Source organism: Phascolarctos cinereus, unplaced genomic scaffold, assembly GCF_003287225.1.
Source record: "Phascolarctos cinereus isolate Bilbo 61053 unplaced genomic scaffold, phaCin_HiC Scaffold_3;HRSCAF=262, whole genome shotgun sequence".
In the NCBI taxonomy this organism is placed as follows: Eukaryota; Metazoa; Chordata; class Mammalia; order Diprotodontia; family Phascolarctidae; genus Phascolarctos; species Phascolarctos cinereus.
Genome location: NW_027555736.1, coordinates 68,114,480 through 68,125,867, shown reverse-complemented (window position 1 = coordinate 68,125,867; position 11,388 = coordinate 68,114,480).

Genomic DNA, 11,388 nt, shown 5'->3' with positions numbered 1-11,388 from the left:
GGGAAGTTGAGCTTTGTCAAGTGTAAATCAATGTTAGTCTCACAAGGCTCAAGTTTGGTATTTGACTTTGAAGCCACGAAGCTTGAATGGAATCTTAGCCTAACAAAAAGTGCATCCACCCCCTGAAAGAATTCACATGGATAAGGGATTAGGAAAAATGGGAACTTTCTATTTGAGCTGACTACAAATATTCAGTCTCCCAGGATTTCTGAAGGTTCAGGTGGGAAAAAGAAACTCTTTCCCGCAATGTGGTGTAGCTCATTCAGAGCTTAATACAAGAGTCTAGGAACACAGCAGACCTACTTGGATTCACCTCTCTGAAAGTATCTCACCAATCACAGACTAGCATCACAGGGCAACAGAGCATTAGGACTCCAATATGGAGGAGTGAATGGTTGAGTTGGTTTGTGAATTAGAAGGAACAAATAAGACTACGGGGAAAAATGTGGGAGGCAGATGGGAGGTTGGAAAGGAAACCAGGCATTCTCTGGGGTAAAAAGGAAGAACCAATATCTATGTCCTCAATATAATGCCACAGAGTTGGGATTTGGGACAAGAGTACTTAACTGCAATACAATGAGGCTCAACCCAGGCAAGAAGGAAGGAAATATCCCAAGATCCCAGAATGTTAGAATGGGAAGGGACCAGCAGTGGAGGTTCAAAGCATTTTTTCCTTCTTTTTTTCATGGAACCTTTGGTGGTCTAGGGAAGCCTAAGGACCCCTTCTCAGAATAATGTTTTTAAAATGCATAAAATAAAATATGAAGATGATATCAAAATACAGAAGATTATATCAAAAGAGAGTTATCAGAAAATAATGTTTAAGAAATTAGAATCCTTCTATCACATCCCTTAAAATAAATCTCCCCTAAGATATAAGTGGTCATTCAATTTTTACTTGAAGACCTCCATTGAGTGGGAGCCTACTACTTTCCAATGCAGTTCATTCTACTTTGGGAGAGTTCTTGCTATAAGGAACCTTTTTTTTCCCCTCACACAGAACCCAAATTTGCCTCTGTAATTTTCACTAAATTCTGATTCTGCCCTCTGGGACCAAATGGAACAAAACCAATTCCTTTTCTCTATGGTGGACTTTCAAATGCATAAATGAGGCTATAATGTTCCTCTGAGCTGCTGCTTCTTCATACCAAAAACTGTGTCTTCTTCAATCAGTCTTCATATGGCATGGGCTCAATGCCTTTCAATATCCTGGCTGTCCTCATCTGGAAGCTCTCCAGGTTATCAATGTCCTTCCTAAATTATGATACCAAGAATTAAATTCCAGATATGGTCTGACAAGGGCAGAGCATCAGAGTGTTGTTATTGGAAACCATGCTTCCTTAACAGCTTTTTGTATTCTTATGCTAGCAAAGTGAAGGGGAGAATGAAAACAATTACCCAGAGAAATCAGGCCAAAAAGTCCTCAGGAATCTGTTTTAGACACAAGAGTTTCATTGACTTGAATCTACCCATCAGTGTCCCAGTTCTTCCATGTCCCTTTCATAGTAGAGATACATGGTCTTGAGTCAAGCCTGAGTGCATGACACAATGAACCAGCTGTGGGCTGCAGGGCTCATCCCAATATAAGTTAAAGGAGGCTAGAGAAGTGAAGCAGTTGTCCAAATGATAGAGGCTTCTCACCTTATTCTGAATGAAAAGGGGATCAGGGGTCTGTGTGACCCATTTATTTTTTCAATCAACACTGGATAATTGCTCATTTTTCCTCTCCCTGAGAGAGTCAGTCTAGTGCAGTGGAAAGAATATAAGACTTCAGTCAGGAGCCCTGGGGTCAAATCCCAGGTGTGCCATTCTCATCAATCTAGTGGCTGTGTTCTATGGTGAAAAGAGCACATTATGGAGAGTCAGGAGATTGGGGTTTAAATTTAAACTCTATTACTTACAATCTCTCTGATATTAGGAAAATCACAATTCATTTTTCTGGGTCTCAGTTTCCTTTTTTATATATAGAAAGAGTCAGCTGAATTCTAAGGATACTTCTGGCTCCAATTCCTATGATCCAATGAACTTCTTCTCTGAGCCTGTTTCCTCATCTGTTTAAGGAGAATGATGTTTGCCCAACTTCTCCTTTCAGCCTCATTTTACTCCCCTTTCTGCACTCTCCAGTCCCGTCAAATTGTCTTTCCCCTACTGCTTCCATGACACCCCATCTCCTATCTCCATGTCTTTGCACTGATCATGCCAGGAATGTATCCACTCCTCATCATTTCCTTTCCCCCCACCTCTAAAAGACTTTACTTTCTTCAAGATAGATCAAACACCCCCTCCTTCAACAAATCCCTTTCCGATTTCCACAGACTGTCAATGCCTTCCACCTACCCATATTATATTTAACTACCTTGTATTTGTGTCATAATTTATTCTTCACGTATTTATTTGGTGTGTACTTACATAAATGTACATGTCTCTACAAATACAACATAAGTTCCTTGAGCTCTGTTGCTATTCTTGGGTTGTTTTTTTTCTGTTGTATTCCCAATACCTAGGAATTGCTGGCACACAGTAGGTGCTTAATAAATATTTGTTGATTGATTAAAGATCAGATGTAGTTTTAGCAAGCAAACCTTTTAGCTGTAAGGTATTACATGAATGTAAACTATCATTATTCCTGTTGCCAGAGCAGTGTCTGGAACCAGAAAAGGGATTTGGAAATACTCAGCTAATCTTGAGAACATTGCCAACAATATTATTTTACCCAAATCAAGCTCTTGACTTCTTTTCTTTTTTTGTTGTTCTAGGTAACACTCCACATATAAACTTCATTAAAGTATGATGAGCAGGCAATGACCACAACAGCCTGCCACGGATGGATGGTCTATAGCCACAGTTTGGCAAGAGATCATCTGCCATAGGTCCAAGAAGAAAATTTAAATCACAAACCATATGCATTTTTAATTGCTCTATTAGCACAAAATAAAAATGCATATAAACTTTAGTGCTTTTAATATTACACTTAGGACTGTTTACTCATTGCAGGTAAAGTGCTTTTAGAAGGAAAGCATACTTCCTCACCCAGGCTGCTTCCCATCATTAGTTGGAGTATGACTGTTCAAATTGTAGCTGGACTGAAATGTTTTGATTCAGTGAGGCACCAGTCAACCTGTAACAGAGCACCCATTCACAGCCGCCTCTTAACCGTAACAGACCATTTTGGTATTGCTTGCACCAGGCATACATAAACTAGGTTTACAAAGAGTCATAAAAAGGGGGGTGGGTGGGTGTTTTCTTATTCCATTTCCCTCTCTCCAACTCCGCCTTCCCCATCCCCGCATCCTTATGACTTGACCACAAGGCAATGCAGTCAAGCTTTTCTTGGATCTCAGGAATCAAAATCAATAAATATCAGTCATAGAATATGAAGCTTGCCTTTGCCACTGTGTGTGCTGGAATAAGGACACTGGTTGTGTAAGAGCAGAGGCACTTTAGAAGTAGTTAGGTGCTCTGTTACAGGGACACAATGCTGGGGTTGTGTGGGAACCCACTGGACTGCCCTGAGACAGAAAAGGGGGAAAAAAAAAACCTTACTAAGGAGAGAGAAACCCAGAGGACTCTGAGTCTCCAGGGTGTCACTGGACAATGGGACAGCAAAGGGAGCCAAGTGGTAATTATTTCTCATTTTCATAATCCATTCCAGAAATAATCTCGCTTTAATAAAGGGAGAGGTAACAAGCATTACTGAAAAATCAGCAGGGTCCAGGGAAGCATATGGCACTTATACTCTCTATGTGTCAAGGGGTTCAATAATTAATAATAATAATAATAATAACTTTCCCATAAAGCTTGGAGATTTTCAAAGCACTTTACAGATACCTGATATGAGCTTCATAACCACCATGTAAAGTCATGGGTGCTACAGACATTATTGCCTTCATTTCACAGATTGGGAAAAGGTAAAGGGCTTTGTCAATGATCATACCTACACCTATCAGTGGCAGATTGCAGCCTAGATCTTCCTGACTCCACTCTTATCTGTTACACCAAACAAGAGAATAAGAGGACCGCTCCCTGGATGAGCCACCCCCCCCCATTCAGCACCATCTTGGGTGATTACATACCCCTTACTGTAGTTTCTCCCCATGTCTTAAATTGAACTAAAAGCACTTGCTTTTTGAAGGAATTGAATAGGATTCTTTGAAATTATCATTTATAAAAACCACAGATGAAAGTCATATCTGTCCCATGCCCTTAATTATTTGGATGCTGGAGTGGTGTGACGTTCACAAAACATCTGGATGACTGACTGAAGGTTTCACTTGTCCTCCAGATGTGCTGGTGTTGTGTAGACACAGCCAAACATACAATGTGAGCATGAAATCTTATTATTTTTGCAACTTCCAGCAAGAAGCAATTAGTTGCCTTCAGCATGTAGGAGGGTTTACTAATTTAAAAAGAAGCATATGAGTAGTTGGAAAGAGGAGCTGGTCAACTCCATGACCAAGTCTCTACTCTGTCTCACATCTCCCCAGTGGCAAACACCACAAGGAAGTCACCAGCCTCAGTCTTGGCCACCAAGGTCAAGGGCCCTCGGACCTTTTCCCTGCCTCAGAAGCTATTTCCCTCCATGAATGCCTCCACCCTATTTCTCATGTCTATGGAATTTGGCCCCTAGACTTTGGCATAATCAGTGCCTAACCCCAGAGAAGTCATCCTGGGATAGTCAAGGGATCTGAAGCATTCTGGAATCAGACCTTGGGAGTTTGGAGAATGGCCACCTACATGATCAGTCAGGACAGGGTGTGTTAACAAAATCAGTCAGTCCTCTGCACTCATTCCAGATTCCCTGAGATCTGGGACACAACACCTCGGTGAAACATAATTGAAATTGTCAATGTTACTCCAATATGGTCCATCTGGCCTACAGCTCAGTCTCGGCCTTAATGACAATGTGTTGTTAATAGAGAAATCCATAAATATGGACTGCCATGACCCCAGTGATTGGCACTTAACTTTTTAATTAAATCTAAGAGATGCCTTTGACTTGCAAAAAATCCAACCTTCCATACCTCAGATTGCTTATACTCCCCTTTGTTGTTGAAGCTGTCTTGTAAAAGGTTCCATTTCTGCCCCTCTCACACTAAAATCAAGCCAGGAAATGTGAGGCTACACCATCATTGGAGAAATAAGCCTCCTTGAAAATAGCAGCATGAACAACATGAACAGTCTCTTGGCATTCAGGAAATGAGGGCTCTCTTCATGGTTTGGACATTGGATTTCTGTCATAGATCATAGAATGCCAGGATTTACTGGTGTAAAGGACCTGAGCCATCATCTCAGTCCAATTCCCCTGTGCTACTGTTAATGAGGCCCCCAAAAAGAGAAGTCATTTTCCCAAGATCATCCAGCTAAGTAGAGAGCAGAGCCAGTCTATGGAACCAGATCTGATTCTCACTCTGGCTCCCTCGGCTGTTTTTCCACTATACAAGAAGATAAACCATGGGCTATGTCCACTGAAAATAAAAGCCCTAATGATGAACCTGATTGTTCATTTTGCTTCCCCCAATAAAGGCCTCCTCTGATGCTTTGCCAAAGTATATCATTGACCCAAGTTTCTCCAAGGCTGTACTCCGGCAGCTCTTACAAGCTATACAGCCTTTAGAGACTGAGAAACACACTAGGCATCTGGCACCCAAGGGCCAGCCTAAATAAGGTCACAAAGATTACAGACCTCCCATCAAATCTAGCTGTTAGGGAATGAATGGTGGGGAGAGCAGGGTGGCACAGCAGTCAGTCAATTAAAAATATTATTAAATGGCAACTGTGTGTCAGATACTTCGCTAAGCTCTGAGATACAAAGAAAGATCAAAGACAGGCCCTGCCTTCAGGGAGTTCAGTCTGATGAGGAGACAACATGCAAACATTTATGTACTAACTATAGGCAGGACAAATTCAAGATAATCGACAGATGGAAAGCACCAAAGATAAATTAGATTGGAGAGGCTTTCTAGAAAGACAGTAGGGCACTGTAATAGTCCAGGCATGAGACGATGAGGGGCAGTTACAGAGCCCTGATCTAAGGCACAGAAGAGTTGAGGTTTATGCATGGTGGAGGGGACATCTAGTAGTATCTGAGACCAAGCACCCTGAAATTTGTCTCCTCCTCGGTGTGGATGGAGCACATATCAAAGACTCAAACACCTAGTTCAATCAATCAATCTATCCATCCATCAACAAGCTCTTATTAGGCACTGTGCCTGACACTGAGGATACGACACCCTCAAAGAGTTCACTATAACTTAGCAGAGATATCATGTGCCCATAGAACTACATAATTTCTTTAAATAGGTAATTTCGGAAGGAATACTAGCAACAGTTAGTGGGGATAGACAGGTGGGGATGAGGAAGGGCCTCATGTAGGGGGTGACAAGTTTAAATCTGAAAAGAACTAGAGATTCTAAGAGGCAGAAATGAGGGAGCAGTGCATTCTAAGCATGGAGAACAGCCTAAACAAAGATGCAGAGAGATGAGATGGAATGTCATGTGTAAGGAAATATCAAAAAAGCCAATTCATCTGGCATGAAGAATGCAAGAAATTATAACATACAACAAGCCAAAGAAGGTAAATTGGGGCCAGGTTGTAAAGCTGAATTGAATTGGTTTGCCAACATAGAGCGTGCTGTCTTAGACCATAGGAGCGAAGCTGGGGTGGGGCAGCTCATTTCAGCCAATGGTCCTTTTTTTTTAATTTATTTTTTTATTTTTAGGCAATTAGGGTTAAGTGACTTGCCCAGGGTCACACAGCTAGTAAGTGTCTAGTGTTTGGTCTGAGGCCGGATTTGAGGTCAGGTCCTCCTGACTTCAGGGCCGGTGCTCTGTGCTCTAACCACTGTGCCACCTAGCTGCCCCCAGCCAATGGTCCTTAACCAAGATTTGAACTAGGAAAATAATCCCACAGCTCCAGTTTACCTGCAGAGGCAAAGCTTAGATCCAGAGTGCTGGAAAAGGGTGCATCGGGTAAAACATATCATAGGTGACTTAATATAAGGACAAAGTCAAAATATTTGTGGCCCAGGCATGTCTGAGTCTCCTGGGCAGAATTAAGCAAATAATGGGCTATCCTTTGGCTGAGTCATTCTGTAAGCCTTGGAGGACATGGCAGGCTCCGATCTCTGATCTCCATGCTTTTTTGTGCTACCCATAACAAAATCTACACATCTTAGACAGATAGATAACACATTCAGTGAGTAATTACCACGTGCCAGGCTCTACGCTAAGCAAGTTAGACAGTCTCTTTCCTCAAAAAGCTTACATTCTTTTGGAGGAAGACAACACAGAAAGGGGATCTGGAGAGGAGCAGGTGGGGTGTCCTGGAAGTGTTAGTGGAAGGCAATAATTGATCAAAGGGCCAAGAGGGCCTATCAAAGCTTAAGGTGGCTCCAGGGGCCCTGAGTCCCATTCTCAGGTGGGAAGTGGAGGTGAGGGCCTGAACAGAGTAGAGCGCAGACGGTGTGGCTGGAGATGCCCTAAAAGATATCCTGAGTATATAGGAGACAATAAATAGGATCGTAGATTTAGTGGTGAAATAGACCATGAAAGTTATCTAGTCCAACACCTTCATTCTACAGATGAGGAAACTGAGATCTAAAAAGGTTAAGTGATTTGCCCAAGGTCATTCTCTTGGTGAGTGGAAGAGCTCTAATAGGTTTGATAGCCTTTGATTAAGCAAGCAGCCAGCAAGAATGCATTAGGCTCTTATAAATGTGTCTAGTCCTGTTCTAGATATTGTGAGGGAATAGAAATATAAGGCATAGCTCTCTGGCCTCAACACCTTATTGTCTGGTTGCAGGAGAGGAAACTGAAAAGGGGGAGAAGGGTGACAGACTTGAAAATGCTAGGGCACAATACAAAACGGCACCTCATTAAGTACTATGTCCTGTGACATGGTTTCTAAAGGTTCTTAGAGTTCTGAAAAAGGAGACAACAGTGGCCTCACACACCAATGCAGTTAAGCATCATTACTGATGTGGCAGGCTTTGTCCAAAATGGCATCCCCTCTTCCCACCTGATCCCCCTGCCCTGTCTCTTATCTGGAAATATCACATGTCCCACCCTCCAAATCTAGAATCCAAACTTCAATCCCCATACCACCCCAACAAGTAGAGCCTCCCTGTATCTATGTACCTGTGATGTTAGCAGGGAAGGGAGAGAAGGGTGAGAGCAATCAGATACACCTGGATCTTTGTCCTCCCCTTCCTTATAAAGCATATGAACCGTCCATCCCTTTCTACAGTAGAAAAGGCACTGGACTTGGCATAGAAGGACGTGGGTTTAAATCTACCTGTGATGCTCACTACCTATTTGATAAGTCCCTTTAACATCTCTGGCCTCAATGCCCTCATGTACCTCAAGTGACCTTGAGGTCCCTTCCTGATCTGCATGTGTTATCTTAGTATCCTAAATTCCACCCGACCTAAGGCCAGGCCAAGACACTGTACCTCCTGCTATCTCCAGAGACCTGGCTGCATTGTCTTCTTTTGGGTAACAGTGATCTATAGCCTTGTTCTTCTTCCCTTTCCCCTTTCTTCCATACCCCAGCTGGCTAGAGTTAAGCACATCCCTTGTGTGAGGTTTAATTAAAATGACCCTGTAATAAAAGGCCTATTGCTGACCATTACTGCCCACTTTGTTTCTTCTGTGGATATTTCTAAGCCCTGGCCCTGCCTTCCCCCCCAAAAAAAAAACAGCCACAGCGATTGGTTCATTATTGGGAGCAGCTTAACTCCTTTGTGAACAAATGCTGAGATTCAAGACTGCAGAAGCACCCAGTCCATTCTCAGCGATGAAGATATAAAAGCCGAGCCTGGATTCTTGCTTCTGCTGCCAGGGTGTGCATGAGGGTACCGATCAGGTCTACTCTTTCTCTTTCTCTGTGGTGACTACTCCAGTGCTCTGCAGGCAGGAGGCCTTCTCATAGGGCTTACTAACTAAAGGAGGCCTGGTAGAAGAAGACTGGAGTTGGAATCAGAGGACCTGGGTTTGAATGTGGCCTTTGCATCTTGCTATTTGCATTATCCTGGGCACAGCTTTCAGAAAGTTAGGTTCCCTGGCCCTCGGCTTCCTCATCTGCAAAATAAAGAGCTCCCAGCTCTAAATCCTATTATTTCCTACAAATGCACAAGAGGCAATATGGTATAAAGGAGAGAGTGCTGGCCTTAATGTCCTCAGACCTGAGTTCAGTTCCTGGCTCTGATACCAACTAACTGTGAAACTCTGGGCAAGTTCCTTACCTTTCTCAATTTTCAGCTTCCTCATCTATAAAATGGGTATGACAATGCTTGCACTACTGATGTCACGTGGTTGTGAGAAAAACACTTTGTACATTTTAAAGCACCATGGAAGTATGACTTATTACTTGTTGGTGACTACTTATATGCCATTAGGAAATGCAAATTAATTGGAAAAAAAAGATAATTAGGGAAGCAAAACTGGTAAAAATCTTGATAGTACATTCCAAAGATAGCTATCTACATATATAAAATTTGCTATAATTATTATAGAACATCTATATATTATACAGATATTATAACATATTTATATGTTTAATATATTTATACATATGTATATATAATAACATATAATTTGTATATTGTGTATGTACATCATATGTGTGCATGCATGTACATATTTTACATATATTATACATATCTATATACGTATAATACATTGCATATATTATACCTATCTTATATAGAGAGTGCATGTGTGTGTGTGTGTGTGTATATGTATGTGTGTGTGTGTGCGTAATCCAGGCAACCTGATCTCCTATTTTAGGCATTTCCTCTTTTCAGGATTCTTATATACCGTCAGTGCCCAGCTCAGGTATTACCTCCCATCTCAAGAAAATAGCCTTTTCTGCTCTTCCCTGCTGAAATTCATTGTCTCTTCTCAAAAAAAGTAGAACATCTGTTCTTTATGTGTCTCATATCCCTGATCACTCCTTATGGTGTGCTATATCCTCCTGTAAGCTCCTTGAGGGCAGAGATTTTGTCATTAAAAAAAAAATCATTCTCAATGCTTGGCACATAATAAGTATTTAATGCATTTTAAAAATAAAATAAAACTATATTTAGATTGGAATCTACTATGTGCCAGGTACTATGCTAGGTTCTTTACAAATATTATCTTATTTGATGTTCACAACAACCTTGGGAGGCAAATACTATCATTATCTCCATTTTTAAAATAATGGTAATAACAATAATAGAAATAAGAACAGTAACTGTGACATTTATGTGGCTCTAAAATTTGAAAACCTAGGCTCAAAGTGCCCTAAACAGAGATTTGAACACAGGTCTACTGAATCAAATCCTGGGCTCTCATGTCTTGAGACATAAGGACCCATTCCTGCTGAACATGGAGGGACAGCTGAGGAAGGAGAAACCTGATCCTCCCTGCTGGCCATCTGTTTTAGCACCTCCTTAGACTGCACCGTCAACTTCTCAGCCTGACAGTTCGCTTGGGGGTGATAAGGTGCCATAGTGATGCCTCAGATAAAGTCCTTCTTCACAATTTCCTTGAATCTGAATGAAATAAATGAAGGCTTGGTATCAGAAATGATCGTTTCTGTGGTCTCAGTGTGATGAGAACCCAGCACAGAGCTCCAATTGCCCCACTGGAGAGTTTCAGGTAGACCTGCAGGGGCAGCCCTTACAGCTGTTTTGACAAGGAATCCACCACTGTTAAGAAATTCATATCCTGAAATTGTTGTGAAAGATCAATATGGACCAGGATATGAGTCACTTCCCACTGAAAAAATAGAAGCCTTGGGCAGGTTATATGTAGTTGCCTGTTATGCACTAAGCTTCCTTGCAATCTTTTCAATATTGTAATCAATTCCAGGCCACCAGACAGAGTTTCCAGCCAAAGTTGCATGCAAACAATTCCTGGGTATGAGTCACATAGTTGATTACTAGAGGAGAGTAGCCATGATCATCTGAAAACAGCCTTCTGAGAGAAAAAAAAATAGCCATTTCCTTCATTAAAAAGAAATCATAAAAGGCCTTATTTATAGGCAGTTAACTTATGATGAAGGCTGATGAGTGTCTTGAATTTCTCAAACAATTTCTCTGCTTACTGGCCCCTCCACACTGGGTTCAAGTCACTCACTGGCCAGTCTAATGGGACCTACACTTAATGGAATGATTTAATCATCCTGAAGAGGAGGATCAGAGGAGAATCACAGAATCTCAGAACTTTAAGGGACCTCAGAGGCTATTTAATCAATCAATTGATAAATATTTATTAAGTGGCACAAGAGATTCTGAGACTTGGCAAAGCAAAACGTTCTAGACTTCAAAGTTCAACATTATTCTGTCAGGTCTGTAGACAAACATACAGCCATAAGCATTAAAAAAGTCTCTATTTCTGCACATT